Below are 18,309 nucleotides of genomic sequence, written 5' to 3' on the forward strand. Positions count from 1 at the left end.
TTCTATTGGCCAGAATTTTATTGAGGATTTTTGCATCTATGTTCATCAGGGATATTGGTCTATAATTTTCTTTCAGTGCTGCATCTTTCTCTGGCTTAGGGATTAAGGTGATGCTGGCTTCATAGAAAGAGTTTGGGAGGATTCCATCTTTTTCAATTGTTCTGAATAGTTTGAGAAGATATGGAATTAGTTCTTCTTTAAATGTCTGGTAGAATTCAGCAGTGAATCCATCTGGTCCTGGGCTTTTCTTTGTTGGGAGGGCCTTTATTACTGTTTCAATTTCTGTTTCTGTTATGGGTCTATTTAGGTTTTCTATGTCTTCATGGTTCAATTTAGGTAGATTGCATGTGTCCAGGAATCTATCCATTTCTGATAGATTTTCTTGTTTGCTGGCATATAAGTCCTTGTAGTAATTTCTGATGATTCTTTTTTATTTCTGTGGTGTCTGTTGTTACATTTCCTTTTCCATCTCTGGTTTTATTGATTTGGGTCTTTTCTCTTCTTTTTTTAGTTTGTTGGTCCAGTAGGTGTCAGTTTTGTTTATTTTTTCAAAAAACCAGCTCTTCACTTGGCTGATTTTTTGTAATTTTTTTGGAATCAATGCTGTTAATTTCTTCTCTGATTTTAATTATTTCTCTTCTCCTACTAGATTTTTCTGGTTTGCTGCAGTTTTTCTAGGTCCTTGAGATGCGCTGAAAGCTCATTTATTTGGTGTCTTTCCAATTTCTTGATATAGGCACTTATTGCTATAAACTTGCCTCTCAATACTGCTTTTGCTGTATCCCATAAGTTTTGATATGTTGTGTTGTTATTCTCATTTACTTCCAGAAAGTTTTTGATTTCTCTTTTGATTTCTTGAATGACCCAGTGTTCATTCAGGAGCATATTGTTCCGTCTCCATGTGTTTGCATACTTTCTGGGGTTTCCTGAGTTGCTAATTTCCAGCTTCATTCCACTGTCGTCTGAGAAGCTGCATGGTATGATTCTAATTCTTTTAAATTTGCTGAGACTTGCTTTATGGCCTAGTATGTGATCAATCCTAGAGAAGGTTCCATGCACTGCTGAGAAGAATGTGAAGTCTTTAGATGTAGGATTGAAAGTTCTGTAGATATCTGTTAGATCCATTTGGGCAATAGTGTCGATTAAATCTGCTGTTTCCTTGTTGATCTTCTGTCCTATTGATCTGTCAATTTCTGAGAGTGGAGTATTGAAGTCCCCCAGTACTATTGTATTGGGGTCTAAGTCTCCCTTTAAGTCCCTTAACAAATCTTTTAGATAAACCGGTGCCCTGTAGTTAGGTGCATATACATTTATAATAGTTACATCTTCCTGTTGAATTGAACCCTTAATCATTATATAGTGCCCCTCTTTGTCTCTCTTAACAGTTTTTGTATTAAAGTTTATTTTGTCTGATATTAATATGGCTACACCTGCTTTTTTTTTTGTTTCTGTTGGCATGGAATATCTTTTTCCAACCTTTCACTTTCAGTCTGCATGCATCTTTGTTAGAGAGATGTGTTCTTTGAGCCAGTCAGCCAATCGGTGTCTTCTAACTGGACAGTTCAGGCTATTAACGTTTAATGTGACTATTGATACGTAGTGACTTTGCCCTGACATTTTCCCGGAGATATTTTCTAGTATATGCTTTGAGCTTCCCATGCTCTTTTACTGGTAGGTGTTCTTCCTTTACCTTCTTTCATATTGATGGCCGTGTTTCTGAGTGTAGCACATCTTTAAGTATCTTTTGCAGGGCCGGATGAGTGGCCACAAATTCTTTCAATTTCTGTTTGCTATGAAAGGTCTTTATTTCACCTTCATTCACAAATGAAAGCTTAGCAGGATATAATATTCTGGGCTGGCAATTTTTCTCCTCTTAGCACCTGTGCTATGTCTCGCCATTCCCTCCTAGCCTGTAGTGTTTCTGATGAGAAGTCTGCTGTGAGTCTGATTGGAGATCCTCTGAGAGTAATCTGACATTTCTCCCTTGCACATTTTAGGATCTTTTCTTTACGGTTCACTGTGGTGAGTTTCATTACAACGTGTTGTGGTGAGGATCTCTTTTCATCATGTTTACTGGGGGTTCTATGAGCTTCCTGTACTAGGATGTCTTTGTCCTTCTCCAAACCCGGAATGTTCTCTGCTAGTATCTCACTAAAAAGGCCTTCTAATCCTTTCTCCCGCTCCATGCCTTCAGGAACTCCGAGAACCCAAATGTTGGTTTTTTTAATAGTATCCTGTAGATTCCCAACAATATGTTTTAGATTTCTAATTTCCTCTTCTTTTCTTTGGTTTGACTGTATGTTTTCCTGTGCTCTATCTTCTAAGTCCGATATTCTCTCTTCTGCTTCACCCATTCTGTTTTTAAGGCTCTCTAATGTGTTTGTCATTTGATCTATTGAGCTCTTCATTTCATTTTGATTTGTCTTCACTATCACACTTTCCTGTTCTACTAGTTTCTGCATTTCATTTTGATTCTTCCTTAAAATTTCATTTTCACGAGAGAGATTTTCAATCCTGTCCAATAAGGATTTCTGTAGTTCAAGGATTTGCTTTTGAAAACTTCTAGATGTTCTTATCATAAATTTTTTGAAATCCATATCTTGCATTTCTTCTATCTCATCATCTTCATAATCTTGGCTTGGGGTGTTTTGTTTATTTGGAGGTGTCATAGTGTCATCGTTGATCTTGTTCCCTCGATTTCTGTGTTTGTTGCTTGGCATGGTTAATTCTTTTTCCCTCACTGTGAGGTGTTTTTTTTTTTTATACTATGTCCGTGTTAAGTGGACTGCCTGCTGTTGGAGGAGCCTTGGAGGCTTGAGATGGGTGTTTCCTGAGAGCTCTGCTTGGTTCTTCAGGGTTACAGGTGTGCAATGGTGACACCCTCAGGTTATGCATGGTAAATCTCTATTTATTTATTTATTCATTTATTTATTTTATTTTATTTTATTTTATTTTATTTTATTTTTTATTCAGGAGGTAAGTAATACTGCACGGCTGAGCAGAATGGATGGTATTTAGCTTCCAATCTCTGGCTTCTACCCAAAGAGTCTGTGCATGCTCCTTTTCTCCTGCGGACTCCCACTGGGTTGCCTAGGCTACTGAATTGTAGCCTTAACTCTCCCCTTTTATTATGTATATCCCAGCTCTTTGTCTCTTGCTCTCCTTTGCAAGGTTGGCGGAGAGAGGAAATTGTCTGTACCAGTACGCCCCCACCTTTTTTTTTTTTTCCCCTTCTCTCCTGTAGTCAGTCTGGGGAACTTTTCCGCTTCAAAGCCCGCTTCCCTCTAAAATTCTGTCCGCTGTTTCCCTGCCAATGTCTCCGGTTACTGAGTTCACCTCCCCTTCCAGCGCCGATGTGTGGACTCGGAGCCCTGGGCGTTCCTCCTCTCCCCGCTGGTGTCTCTGTCACATCGACTCCCCTTCCCACACTGGCGCTCAGACTCTGCGGCTCCCGCGGTTCGGCTTCCGTGCGGTGGGCAACTCTGCTCTCCCGGTAGGTCCTCTGAGTCACAGCCACTAGCTCCGGAAGAGTTTCCTCTGCAATTTTTTCCTGATCCTTTTTTCTGAGGCTACCGTAACTCTGCTTTTATTAAACTAAATTTTCCCGGACTATCGGTGCGTGCCCTCACTATTCCACCATCTTCATCTTCTTCTTTATTAATATTAAGTGGCTAGCTGGCTATTCATATCTGTTAGGAATAAGTTCCATTCATCTTCAATCACTACACTATGACACTTCAGAAAGTTCATGGAAACTGTAATTAAAAGGTAAGTTTCACTGCAAAACAAACTGACATCTATTCATACAAGGGGTCTTCAAGAAGATCATGGAGAATGCATATTAGTAAAAAACAAAGCATTCATATACAAATCTGCACTTATGCATCCCAAAGACTAACTGGAGCATGAAGAAGTAACTCTAGTGAATGATGGCAAAATTTTGTTGCTGGGAAAAAAAGCAGAAAGAGGTTACATCAAAGTACAAGTATTGCAGTATTTTATTATCTTACCATTGAATGAGAAAACACCTTCTTAAACTTTTTCACACAGGGAGGAAGATATCTTTTTCCAAAAATATGTGCTAAAACCACCACCAAGGTTTCCATCACATCTTCAGAAAATGTCTTTTTGCCTGTATTTTGTTATTTAAAAAAAGTTTAATTTTTCAAAAGCTTAGAGAACAAATGTAATGTGTAAGACACAGCTGAAAACTTACTTCCTATGAATTTGGTGACTTTTTTTAACAAACTACACCAGCATTTCACAATATTGTAGGCTAACTGATGGCATCTTGCTACAAAATGCTTTGCATCCTCCTACCCACTCTTACCTGTAGAAGCCTGGTGGTCAATGAGCGATGGTTGCCCCTACTCTGTAACTGCCCTGGGATTCCCTCACTGGCTCCAAGTCTTCCCTTTGCTTCTCTGTCTCCATTCTACTCATTTTTTTTCTACCTTGGTGCAACCCCTGCCAAGGAACAAAGGCCCGAAGCTGCTTGCTAAACTCCTCGTCTGCCCTTCCAGGCCCTGTGTGACATGAATCTGCACCCACTCTCTCTTTGGTGCACGTTACAGAAAGAACTCGCACCTGCTCCTCTTGACAGGCCTTTGCTGCCAATATTGCTTTTCCCCTGGAATATTTATTCCCCATGTTTTCTTATGCCCAAACCCTCGCAATACACTAGGGACTAAATCTCTTAGAGGGAAAGCCTATGTGAAATTCCCGATATTTGATCTGCTCCAACATTTTTCAGAGGGCCATGGTCTCACTGGGAGCATGATGGATGAAGGAGCTGAATGACAGGCACTCATGAGAGACTAGGAAACAGGCTACAACTACCTTGCAGTATCAGAGAAATGCCGTGCAGAGTGAGGCTTTCAAACTTGATTTCTATACATTGTTAGCATCATGTGAAAGTTGTTCCCAGCCTTCAAATTGCTTTAGCATTATGAGACCCTCTACGCAATATTTATAACATAAGTAAAATTCATGACTGTTTCTTGAAAAAAAAAAAAAAACAGGTTCACATGGATCAAAGGCTTTATGATTTGATTTATTAGTAGTGTTAAGATATCATGGGCTAGCACTGTGGCCTGAAGTGCTGGCATCCCTTATGGGCGCCGGTTCAAGTCCTGGCTGCTCCACTTCCGATCCAGCTCTCTGCTATGGACTGGGAAAGCAGTAGAAGATGACCCAGGTCCTTCAGCTCCTGCACCCACGTGGGAGAACTGGAAGAAGCTCCTGGCTCCTGGCTTCAGATCGTCCCAGCTCTGGCCATTGCAGCCAACTGGGGAGTGAACCAGCAGATGGAAGACCTCTCTCTCTCTCTTTGCCTCTCCTCTCTCTGTGTTACTCTGACTTTCAAATAAATAAATAAATACTTTTTAAAAAGATATATACTACCATATCATCTTAATTATTTCTGTACTATTTTGATAAAAGTTGATGTTTCCAAAAATAAAATAGAACAACAGGTAACTAACTGTATATTCTAGCCTTAGCTGCCTGCATTTGTGTTTGGATCACACCATTCTATTTCCCTCTTTACCTTACAGCATTGTGTTGCACTTATAGAAAAGGGAAAAATTAATTTAAAATTATAGTAAAGGAAATCATTACAGATGACAATGTTTTATGTAAATAACTTCCAAAAATTTTCTAGTAGAATAATGCTTATTGTCTTTAACAAAGCTAAAGGTTATAATTTCTTAAAATTTAAAAGTATATTAAATAATCATTAAGAATCATATTTATATTATGATTCTCTATACATACAAAATTCAGATGCTAATAATATTTTATAAACATATTTAATTTTGTAAAATGAGAAGAAAAACCTTCAAGATACATTAGGAGAATGGGCAATCAGAAAATGGCCTACCAAGATGCATGCTTAGCCTAGCAATTAAGATGCCTACATCTTGAGCCGGCGCCGTGGCTCAATAGGCTAATCCTCCACCTTGCGGCGCCGGCACACCGGGTTCGAGTCCCGGTTGGGGCGCCGGATTCTGTCCCGGTTGCCCCTCTTCCAGGCCAGCTCTCTGCTATGGCCAGGGAGTGCAGTGGAGGATGGCCCAGGTGCTTGGGCCCTGCACCCCATGGGAGACCAGGAAAAGCACCTGGCTCCTGGCTCCTGCCAGGATCAGCGCGGTGCGCCGGCTGCAGCGGCGGCCATTGGAGGGTGAACCAACGGCAAAAAGGAAGACCTTTCTCTCTCTGTCTCTCTCTCTCACTGTCCACTCTGCCTGTCAAAAAAAAAAAAAAAAAAAGATGCCTACATCTCATATGGGGGTACCCAGGTTTAAAACTCAGATCCAGCTCTTACTTCCTGCTAATGCAGACCCTGGGAACCAGTGGTGATGGCGCAAGTGATTGACTGGGTTCTTCCCACCCACATGAGAGACGTGGATTGAGTTTCCAGCTCCCAACTTTGACCTGACCCAGGACCAGCTACTGTGGACATTCGGAAAGCAAATCAGTGGAAGATTTCTCTTGGTCTACTCGCTCATTCATTCATTCATTCATTCATCCTCTCTCTCTCTTTTCCCTCCTCCCCTCTCTCTCTCTCCTCCCATCTCTCCCTTCTTCCCTCCTTCCCTGTCTCTCCCCCTTTTTCCCCCTGTCCCTCCCTCCCTCTCAATCTTTTAAAGATGGCACACCATCAAAAGCAAATGTAGTTCTGGGGAACGTGCAGGTATATGTGAAGCAGTCGTACGGGATGTCAGTGTGTGTACATGTACAATGTAAGGGGTAGGAGTTGGGAAAAGGATATCTGCTCACCATCTACGATGACTGGAACACACAGCTTCTGAAACAGACCTTTCACCAGCATGCTTATTAAAGCAAAGTTTGAAGGTTCATGGTAGTGCAGGTGGGACACAAGGCCAGCATATCCAATGGGAACACATTCTTGATTCACATATCCCTGTGAATCAATTTAACAATTTAGCTTCAGTCCCCAGATCTCAGAAATACCCAACAGGTAAGTCATCAATTAAGATTTCGGTAGTAAAGTTAATTACATGTACAAACACTTTAGTGAAAACAGGTTTAAATCTTACCTCTCTGACCAAGAATTGCAAAGAATATATGAAGTAAAATTTTAACATGCACTTGACCTTTGGTCGCTTGAAGGATATCAAGGAATACTGGAGCAGTGACAATGCCTATGCACACATGTCAAAATACCAAAGTTAGACAGCTAGCTATAAAGTGTGAGATATCACTAATGACTTTGTTATATTATATACTCTAAATAATTATTACAGATATGCCATAAGTTTTACATTCTCTGTGTATGAATAAAACATAATAGGAAGAAAAATTTACTGGGAGAGATGAACAATGACAACTTCACTCATAACCACTGAGAAATAAATGTAAGCTTATGAATATATAAAACTAAGAGTTAGGAACATTCCAGTATTTAGTACATTTTCAACCATTAATTCTTTGAAAATTTACTTTTAAAATGTTCTAGGCCAGATATATTTACTGAAAAATTTTTCTCATATATTCAGAGTGTATTTATAGTCATGGACTTAATTTGTCATGTGTACAGAAGTTACCACCATGTTCTTGTGTGAAGGAAAGGCACTAAGACAAGAATCAAATGTTGCTAAGAGTTTGCGTACTGCACATTGTGATTTTATTCCCTCCAAGATACCTAACAGGCGAGGCTTACTTTAGACTTGAGCTAAGATGATTATGTCTGTTAGAGAGGGTAGAGACTGTACCTTTGCTTTGGCATCCTCTTTGTCATCTGCTTTGGCAACCAACAGCATGAGTCTGAGAACCAAGGTGATGTTTAGGGGAAACTGACCCTTCAGCTTGGGCACATCAGACTTCAAGAGCCAGTCTATCTTGGGTAATGGAATATCATAGAAGATCACACTTCCTATAAGATCTTCTCCATGCCTTCCTGCATGCCCAGACATCTAAAGAGATGACCACAAAACTTATGCAAGTTCAAATCCTAGCACTGTAAATAATGTCTCACTTTCCTATACCATGTGGAACATTAAACATTTGAAAATAAATCTTCAATGAGTTTTTTGTTTCTTGGTATATTGATGTTGTCAAATCTTGCAGAATTATTTTATTTTATAGATATATTTTTATAGATACATTTTAAAGTCCAGTGTTAAGACAGTATTGCCTCTTTCTTAAAAATAAATGGAGTACCAACTCCTGTGTTTAAAGATCATGATCTGGGGTCGGTGCTGTGGTTTAACTAGGTTGGGCTGCCTGCAGTGCCAGCATCCCATATGGGTACCACTTGGAGTCCTGGATGCTCCCCTTCAGATCCAGCTCCCTGCTCATGGCCTGAGAAAGCACTGGAAGATGGCTCAAGTGCTTGGGTCCCTGCACCCATGTTGGAAACGTGGAAGAAGCTCCCCAGCTCCTGGCTTCAGATTGGCCCAGCTCCTGCCTTTGGGTCCATCTGGGGAGTGAACCAAACAATGAAAGACCCCCCCCCCGCCTCTCTCTGTCTATAACTCTGTCTTTCAAATAAGTAAATAAATCTTTAAATAAATAAATAAAGATCATGATGTTAGGGAAGGCATTTGGTGTAGGATGCTTGGGATGCCTGACACCTAGATTGGAGTGCCTGGGTTCAAGCACCAGCTCTGGTCCCTTTCCCAGCTTCCTGGAAGGCAGCAGGTGGCAGCTCAAGTAGTCAGGTTCCTATCATTCACACTGGAAATCCGGACTGAGTTCCTGACTCCTGACTTGAGCCTGGCCTAGCCCCAGCCACCGTAGGCATCTGAGGAATGAACCAGTGGGTGGGAAACCTCTTTGTCTCTTTTTTCCTTCCTCTCTCATTTCTCTCTCTCTGCCTATAAAATTAAATTAAAATCATGGCCTTTAAAGCAGGCACAATTTCTGATTTACCAACGTAGTTCCAGAAACAAGCCTGAAATCAAAACCTTAGAGACACTTATCATATAATTATTGGTGGCTGGCATGAATTGGGTGCTCAAAGATGTAGTTACTTCCCTCCAATATTATTTTTGTTTATGTTCAAGAATATTTATCAAATTGAGAATATCTTCAGGAAAACTAAGCTACTGACCTAATATATTTTAAAAGGTTTTTAAGTGTAATAATATTCATTAATATACATATATAAAAACTCAGTTTCAAATATTTTTATGGCCACCAAATATTTCAGAACAAATGGCTTTTCCTGGCATACTGAATGAGCATTTCAGATACCTGTATATAGAACCGTAACAGAAGGCATGTATTATAAATACCTGTCAAAAGTTCAGAGCATCCAAATAAACAGAGTCTTCTGTAAAAACAACGGTTTTACAGGGCATATTAATTCCCAAAGCAAGGGATGATGTAGCTGTCACTACCTATGATGGAAAGCAAAAAAAATAAAAAATTGGGAAAACATATTTAATGTAGCATACACAGATGCATACGTAGTAAGTATTGACCAAATTAAATCCCCTTACATTATTTTTCTTGAGTAAAAGTGCAATGTTAAGACAGTATTGCAAAACATCAAACTCTATGCTTGCTTTTGGAATAGACAGCTCTATATCCCACTTGGATGTTCATTCATTCTCATATTCTTGCTGAACATTACAATTATACAGCATTTTCCAGGTAACAAAATGATACAAAATCAAAGCCATTCAGTAAGCATTCAGTGTTACTGTCTGTGTGTGTTTGGCATGAATAAGAGCAATATGTTATACAAGGAGTTTATTTTCATGTTAAAAGATTTCCAAGAACAGAAAATAGTAAATGAAAAAAAGTTAGACTAAGCAGGAAGCAAGTCATAATAAGCATGACAAAACCATTCTAAGACGTTTAGATTGTAAAAGAAAGGTAACATGATATAATTAATAATTACAAGATTGATTTGGCAGCTCTGGGAGTAAATAATTTTAGGAGGTGATTACCAAAAGTAGAAGTCTGACAGAATGCTTTTAGATTATTCTAGACAAGATATTACGACATCATTGAACAGGAAATATTCCTAGTGGAGAGATGTGGGCTGTACATGCATGTGTGTGCATGTGTGTGTGTGTATGTGTGCGCGTGTGTGTGTGTGTGTGAGAGAGAGAGAGAGAGTTGATAAGCACTTGCCGATGTATTCTAGTTGTTTGAATGTGGAAGATAAGGAAAAAGCACTGGGTTCCATGTCCCTGAGTTCTGTATCTGTGAATTCAACCAACCAAAGACTGGAAATATTTGGACAAAAAAGTGTACTGAACACTTACAGACTTTTTTTTCTGTCATTATTTTCTAAATAATATACTGTAGCAACTACTTACATACAATACATTGCACTAAGTAATGTAAGTAACCTAGAGACACAGAGGATACGCATTGGTTCAATGCCAAAGCTATGCTGTCTTATATAAAAGACTAGAGCACTGATGGATTTTGGTATCTGTGCAAGTCCTAGAATCAATCCCTTGAAGATACCAAGGGGTTCATATTACTTAGAGAAAGGTGAATATACTGCTGGAAACTGTCTTATCTCAAACCTACCTAAGGTTGCTCAGATACATTTTTGTTTCTCATGTAGCCTTTTCTTCTCTTGAAAATAAACATAGTTAAGGTTATACATTTTCCTCCAACTACTAGTTTAGCTGCATCACAGAAGTTTGTCTATACAGCATTTTATTTGCCTAGCAAATAAATAAATTTTCTGGGGCTGGCACTGTGGTGTAGCAGGTAAAGCTGCCGCCTGCAGTGCTGGCACCCCATATGGGCGCCGGTTCGAGTCCCGGCTGCTCCTCTTCCAATCCAAATCTCTGCTATGGCCTGGGAAAGCAGTAGAAGATGGCCCAAGCACTTGGGCCCCTGCACCCACGTGAGAGACCCAGAAGAAGCTCCTGGCTCCTGGCTTCAATAAGCGCAGCTCCAACCAGTGCGGCCAACTGGGGAGTGAACCAGCAGATGAAAGACCTCTCTCTCTCTGCCTCTCCTTCTCTCTCTTTGTAACCCTGAGTTTCAAATGAATAAATAATTCTTTAAAAATAAATAAATAAATAAATTCTCTTATTTCCATTATTAGTTCTCCTTTAGCCCATTAATTTACTCTTAATTTTCACACTGCAGTTTATACAGTTATCTTTCTGGATCACTGAGGAATGATTGGGCTATCTGAACAAAGAATGGACTTTAGGGGCTGAGATTGTGGCTCAGCAGGTTAAGCTGCCACCTGAGGTGCCTGCATCCCATAGGAGAGCAAGTTTGAGCTCTGGCTGTTCCATTGCCTACCCAGCCTCCTGCTAAAGTGCCTGGAAAAACAGTGGAAAACGGCCAAGTACTTGGGCCCCTGACACCCATGTGGGAGACCCAGATGGAGTTCCTGGTTCCTGACTTCACTCTGGCCCACTGTGGCCACTGTGGTCATTTAGGGAGTGAATCAATAGAGGTAAGATTTCCCCCTCTATGTGTGTGTGTGTGTGTGTGTGTGTGTGTGTGTGTAACTGTCTTTAAAATAAGTAAATTCTTCGAAAAAAGAATGCCCTTTCTGGGCTGCACAGGTGTTCCTTCAGATAGATGTTCCTGGTGCATGTTGTCTCTCTCCTCCTTTATAGTCCTCTTCCACCAATCCCAACTCTGCTACCCACACGCCGAGTACGCTGCTCTCCTCCAATCAGGAGCAGGTCCTGCAGCTTGTTGGTTGAACTGGAGGCAGCTGTGTAGAAGCTGTTTCCTCCTCTCCCAGCGCCATATTGTGGGAGAGCAGATGCATAGAATAAGTCTTAATTCCAGTAACTTAGTCTAGTCTGAGTTGCTCCCCACAACTCAGAAACACAGAAACACGGTCATCAATATGAAAGAAGGTAAAGGAAGAACACCTATCAGTAAAAGAGCATGGAAAGCTCAAAGCATATACTAGAAAATATCTCCGGGAAAATGTCAGGGCAAAGTCACTATGTATCAATAGTCACATTAAATGTTAATGGACTTAACTCTTCAGTTAAAAGACACTGATTGGCTGATTGGCTTAAGGAACAAAACCCAACTATTTGTTGCCTACAAGAAACACATCTTTCTAACAAAGATGCATGCAGACTGAAAGTGAAAGGTTGGAAAAAGATATTCCATGCCAACAGAAACAAAAAAAAAGCAGGTGTAGCCATATTAATATCAGACAAAATAAACTTTAATACAAAAACTGTTAAGAGAGACAAAGAGGGACACTATATAATGATTAAGGGTTCAATTCAACAGGAAGATGTAACTATTATAAATGTATATGCACCTAATTACAGGGCACCGGTCTATTTAAAAGATATGTTAAGGGACTTAAAGGGAGACTTAGATTCCAATACAATAGTACTGGGGGACTTCAATACTCCACTCTCAGAAATTGACAGATCAATAGGACAGAAGATCAACAAGGAAACAGCAGATTTAATCGACACTATTGCCCAAATGGATCTAACAGATATCTACAGAACTTTCAATCCTACATCTAAAGACTTCACATTCTTCTCAGCAGTGCATGGAACCTTCTCTAGGATTGATCACATACTAGGCCATAAAGCAAGTCTCAGCAAATTTAAAAGAATTAGAATCATACCATGCAGCTTCTCAGACGACAGTGGAATGAAGCTGGAAATTAGCAACTCAGGAAACCCCAGAAAGTATGCAAACACATGGAGACGGAACAATATGCTCCTGAATGAACACTGGGTCATTCAAGAAATCAAAAGAGAAATCAAAAACTTTCTGGAAGTAAATGAGAATAACAACACAACATATCAAAACTTATGGGATACAGCAAAAGCAGTATTGAGAGGCAAGTTTATAGCAATAAGTGCCTATATCAAGAAATTGGAAAGACACCAAATAAATGAGCTTTCAGCGCATCTCAAGGACCTAGAAAAACTGCAGCAAACCAGAAAAATCTAGTAGGAGAAGAGAAATAATTAAAATCAGAGAAGAAATTAACAGCATTGATTCCAAAAAAAATTACAAAAAATCAGCCAAGTGAAGAGCTGGTTTTTTGAAAAAATAAACAAAATTGACACCCTACTGGACCAACTAACCAAAAAAAGAAGAGGAAAGACCCAAATCAATAAAATCAGAGATGGAAAAGGAAACGTAACAACAGACACCACAGAAATAAAAAGAATCATCAGAAATTACTACAAGGAATTGTGTGCCAGTAAACAGGGAAAGCTATCAGAAATGGATAGATTCTTGGACACATGCAATCTACCTAAATTGAACCATGAAGACATAGAAAACCTAAATAGACCCATAACAGAAACAGAAATTGAAACAGTAATAAAGGCCCTCCCAACAAAGAAAAGCCCAGGACCAGATGGATTCACTGCTGAATTCTACCAGACATTTAAAGAAGAACTAATTCCATTTCTTCCCAAACAATCAAAAGAACAATCGAAAAAGATGGAATCCTCCCAAACTCTTTCTATGAAGCCAGCATCACCTTAATCCCTAAGCCAGAGAAAGATGCAGCACTGAAAGAAAATTATAGACCAATATCCCTGATGAACATAGACGCAAAAATCCTCAATAAAATTCTGGCCAATAGAATACAACAACACATCAGAAAAATCATCCACCCAGACCAAGTGGGATTTATCCCTGGTATGCAGGGATGGTTCAACATTCGCAAATCAATCAATGTGATTCACCACATTAACAGACTGTAGAAGAAAAACCATATGATTATCTCAATTGATGCAGAGAAAGCATTCGATAAAATTCAACAGCCTTTCATGATGAAAACTCTAAGCAAATTGGGTATAGAAGGAACATTCCTCAATATAATCAAAGCAATTTATGAAAAACCCATTGCCAGCATCCTATTGAATGGGGAAAATTGGAAGCATTTCCACTGAGATCTGGCATCAGGCAGGGATGCGCACTCTCACCACTGCTATTTAACATAGTTCTAGAAGTTTTAGCCAGAGCCATCAGACAAGAAAAAGAAATTAAAGGAATACAAATTGAGAAGGAAGAAGTCAAACTATCCCTCTTTGCAGACGATATGATTCTTTACTTAGAGGATCCAAAGAACTCTACTAAGAGACTATTAGAACTCATAGAGGAGTTTGGCAAAGTGGCAGGATATAAAATCAATGCACAAAAATCAACAGCCTTTGTATACACAAGCAATGCCACGGCTGAGAAAGAACTGCTAAGATCAATCCCATTCACAATAGCTACAAAAACAATCAAATACCTTGGAATAAACTTAACCAAGAATGTTAAAGATCTCTACAACGAGAATTACAAAATCTTAAAGAAAGAAATAGAAGAGGATACCAAAAAATGGAAAAATCTTCCATGCTCATGGATTGGAACAATCAACATCATCAAAATGTCCATTCTCTCAAAAGCAATTTATAGATTCAATGCAATCCCAATCAAGATACCAAAGACATTCTTCTCAGATCTAGAAAAAATGATGCTGAAATTCATATGGAGGCACAAGAGACCTCAAATAGCTAAAGCAATCTTGTACAACAAAAAGCTAGAGGAATCACAATACCAGATTTCGGGACATACTACAGGGCATTTGTAATCAAAACATCATGGTACTGGTACAGAAACAGATGGATAGACCAATGGAACAGAATTGAAACACCAGAAATCAACCCAAACATCTACAGCCAACTCATACAGCTCAAGAATTTCAATTAAAAAAACCAATCCAACCAGGAAATGGGAAAGGATGTGAATAGGCATTTTTTAAGAGAGGAAATTCAAATGGCCAACAGACACATGACAATATGCTCAAGATCACTAGCCTTCAGGAAAAGGCAAATCAAAATCACAGTGAGGCTTCACCTCACCCCTGTTAGAACAGCTCTCATACAGAAATGAACAAACAAGAAATGCTGGCAAGATGTAGGGGAAAAGGTACCCTGGTCCACTGTTGGTGGGAATGTAAACTGGTGCAGCCACTGTGGAAGACAGTATGGAGATACCTCATAAATCTAAATATAGACCTACCATATGGCCCACCCATCCCTCTTGGGAACTAACCTAAGGGAAATGAAATCAGCATATCAAAGAGTTATTGCTACTCCCATGTTCATTGCAGTACAATTCACAATAGCTAAGATATGGAGTCAACCTAGATGTCCATCATCTGTTGACTGGATAAAGAAAGTATGATGCACATACACTATGGAGAACTACTCAGCTGTAAAATAAAATGAAATCTTTTGCAACAAAGTAGACACAACTAGAACCACTATACTTAGTGAAATATGGCAGTCCCAAAAAACTGATATTACATGTCTTCCCTGATATGAGGTAACTAACAGAGTACCTGAAATGTAATGTATTATAGAGAAATAGACATTTTGAAACTTGATGATTGTTTATAGCCTTGTCTCTTCCATTCAGGAACAGTGTTTTTGGGGCTTTTTTTTTCTTTTTGTTTTTCTCCATACTATTTGTTGAAATCTTTAACTTAGTGTAACCTTAACCATATGATCATTAAGTAAACTGAAAACAGACCTTTGTAAAAACTAAGAGTGGGAATGTGGATGGGTAGGAGGGTCAAGGGGAAGTGCCTCTATGTTCCTAAATCTGTATATATGAAATACATGGAACTTGTATAATTTAAATAAAATTTTTGCAAAACTGAAACAAAAAAAGGTTTAGAAATTAAGAAATGTGTTGCTAGATAACTCCTAGACACAAAATAAATCATGATGAAAATAAAAAGTCATTCTAAACTGAATTATTAAAAGAAAGAATGGTTACTGGCTGGCGCCATGGCTCAACAGGCTAATCCTCCGCCTAGAGGCACCGGCACACGGGGTTCTAGTCCCGGTCAGGGTGCCAGATTCTGTCCTGGTTGCCCCTCTTCCAGGCCAGCTCTCTGCTATGGCCCGGGAGTGCAGTGGAAGATGGCCCAACTGCTTGGGCCCTGCACCCCATGGGAGACCAGGAGAAGCACCTGGCTCCTGGCTTCGGATCAGCATGGTGTGCCGGCCGCAGCAGCCATTGGAGGGTGAACCAATGGCAAAGCAAGACCTTTCTCTCTGTCTCTCTCTCTCTCTCACTGTCCACTCTATCTGTCAAAAAAAAAAAAACAGTTACTAAAGCAGTACTTTATGTATAAACTTCAGTGCTTGTGCATGTATTAATAAAGAACAACTGAATTCAAATTACAGGTCATCTTCCTAATTCTGCAGCCTCCCTATTTTAAATTTGCTTGTTTGGTTTGCTCATTTGTAGTTTGCTTCTTATTTCCTTCCCATTAGTTTGCATCAAAATAGTGCTAACTAGAAGTTAAATCAGCAATAGAGCAAATATGACTAATCTTGCCCTGTACATACCTGGTGACAGGTAAAGAGAAAGTACCTACAAAACAAATTAGTTCTGCAGCCAGAATTGAAGCACAGTGGGTTAAGCTACCACCTGGGACACTGGCAGCCCACAATAAAGCACTACTTCAAGCCCTGACTCTCGGCTTCCAATGCAGCTCACTGCCAATGTGCCTGGGAAGGCAGCAGTAGATGACCCATGGACTTGGACCCTTCCCACTCATGTAGGAGACCCAGATGGAGTTCCTGGGTTCAGGCTTCAGCCTGGCCCTGCCCTAGCCTTGCAGTTACTTGGGGAGTAAACCAGATAAAAGATCTCTGTCGCTTCCCCTCTCTGACTCTGCCTGTCAGATAAACAAGTAAATCTTTTTTTTGTTTGTTTTTTAAAGATTTATTTATTTGAAAGTCATTTATTTATTTTTATATTTACTTATTTATTATTTATTTATTTGAAAGTCAGAGTTACACAGAGAGAGGAGAAGCAAAGAGAGAGAGAGAGAGAGAGAGAGAGAGAGAGAGAGGTCCTCCATCCAATGGTTCACCCCTCAAATGGCTGCAATGGCCAGAGCCACACCGAACCGAAGCCAGGAGCCAGGAACCTCTTACAGGTCTTCTGCACAGGTAAAGGGGCCTAAGGACTTGGGCCATCTTCCATCACTTTCCCAAGCCACAGCAGAGAGCTGGATCAGAAGTGTAGGAGCTGGGTCTCGAACCAGCACCCAAGTGGGATGCCAGCACCTCAGGTCAAGGCCTTAACCCACTGCACCACAGCACTGGCCAAACAAGTAAATCTTTTCTTTAAAAAGGTAGTTTGGGGTCAGTGCCGTGGCACAAAGTGTTAACTCCCTAGCCTGAAGTGCTGGCATCCCATATGGGTGCTGGTTTGAGTCCCGGTTGCTCCTCTTCCGATCCAGCTCTCTGCTATGGCCTGGGAGAGCAGTGGAAAATGGCCCAAGTCCTTGGGCCCTGTACTCACGGGGGGGACAGGGAGGAGGCTCCTGGCTCCTGGCTTCAGATTGGCACATCTCTGGCCATTGCGGCCAATTGGGGAATCAACCATTGGAATGATGACCATCTCTCTCTCTGCCTCTGCCTCTCCTTTCTCTTTGTAACTCTGACTTTCAAATATATAAATCTTTTTTTTTTTTTTTAAAAAAAGGTAGTTTATGGGTCCAGTGCCATGGTGCAGTAGGTTAATCCTCTGCCTGCAGTGCTGGCATCCCATATGTGTGCCAGTTCTAGTCCCAGCTGCTCCACTTCTGATCCAGCTCTCTGCTGTGGCCTGTGAAAGCAGTAGAAGATGTCCCAAGTCCTTGGGCCCCTGCACTTACTTGGGAGACCAGGAAGAAGCACCTGGCTCCTGGCTTCGGATCAGCACAGCTCCAGCCATTGCAGCCATTTCGGGAGTGAACCAATAGAAAGAAGACCTTTCTCTCTGTCTCTCCCTCTCACTGTCTGTAATTCTACCTCTCAAATAAATAAAACCTTTTAAAAAAGGGTAGTTTGTTCACTCATAAATTTCTTTGCCTAATAAAAAATCAGAAATTCTTTTCTATTAGTTATTGGTGTGTCCAACAGTTTCTGGAATCATTTTTTTCTCTGTCACCATTATATTTTCTTTTATAAAAATTATTTCTTTATGTTATTTATTTGAAAGGGAGAGAGGGAAGAGAGATCTTCCACCTGTTGGTTCTCTCCTAAAATGCCTGCAAAAGCCACAGCTGGGCCAGGCCAAAGCCAGGAGTCTGAAACTCAATCCAGGTCTCTCTCATCAGGGAGAGGGACCCATGTACCTGAGCCATCAGCAGATGCCTCGTAGGGTGGGGGCTTTAGCAGGAAGATGGACTTCGGAACGCAGGACTCGAACCCAGGCACTCTGATATGAGACACAAGCATCTCAAGTGGCATCTAAATCACTGTACCCAACACCTACCACCTATATTCTGCATGTGGATTCAATCCAGAACTTATCAGTAAACCCTTCTATAAACAACTTATATTTATTTTAGTA

General features: G+C 40.2%; 1 protein-coding gene and 1 pseudogene across 2 annotated transcripts in view; one reads left to right on the forward strand and one right to left on the reverse strand.

The window, feature by feature from the left end:
• Window positions 1-18,309, forward strand: part of LOC108176049 (uncharacterized) — a 384,299-nt gene that overhangs the window by 129,981 nt on the left and 236,009 nt on the right. The gene's annotated exons all lie outside the window — the stretch shown is intronic.
• Window positions 3,920-10,461, reverse strand: LOC127490161 (putative ATP-dependent RNA helicase DDX60; annotated as a pseudogene).

The sequence above is a fragment of the Oryctolagus cuniculus genome, chromosome 8, assembly GCF_051225735.1.
Source record: "Oryctolagus cuniculus isolate XC-2025 breed Fujian yellow rabbit chromosome 8, ASM5122573v1, whole genome shotgun sequence".
Taxonomy (NCBI): Eukaryota; Metazoa; Chordata; class Mammalia; order Lagomorpha; family Leporidae; genus Oryctolagus; species Oryctolagus cuniculus.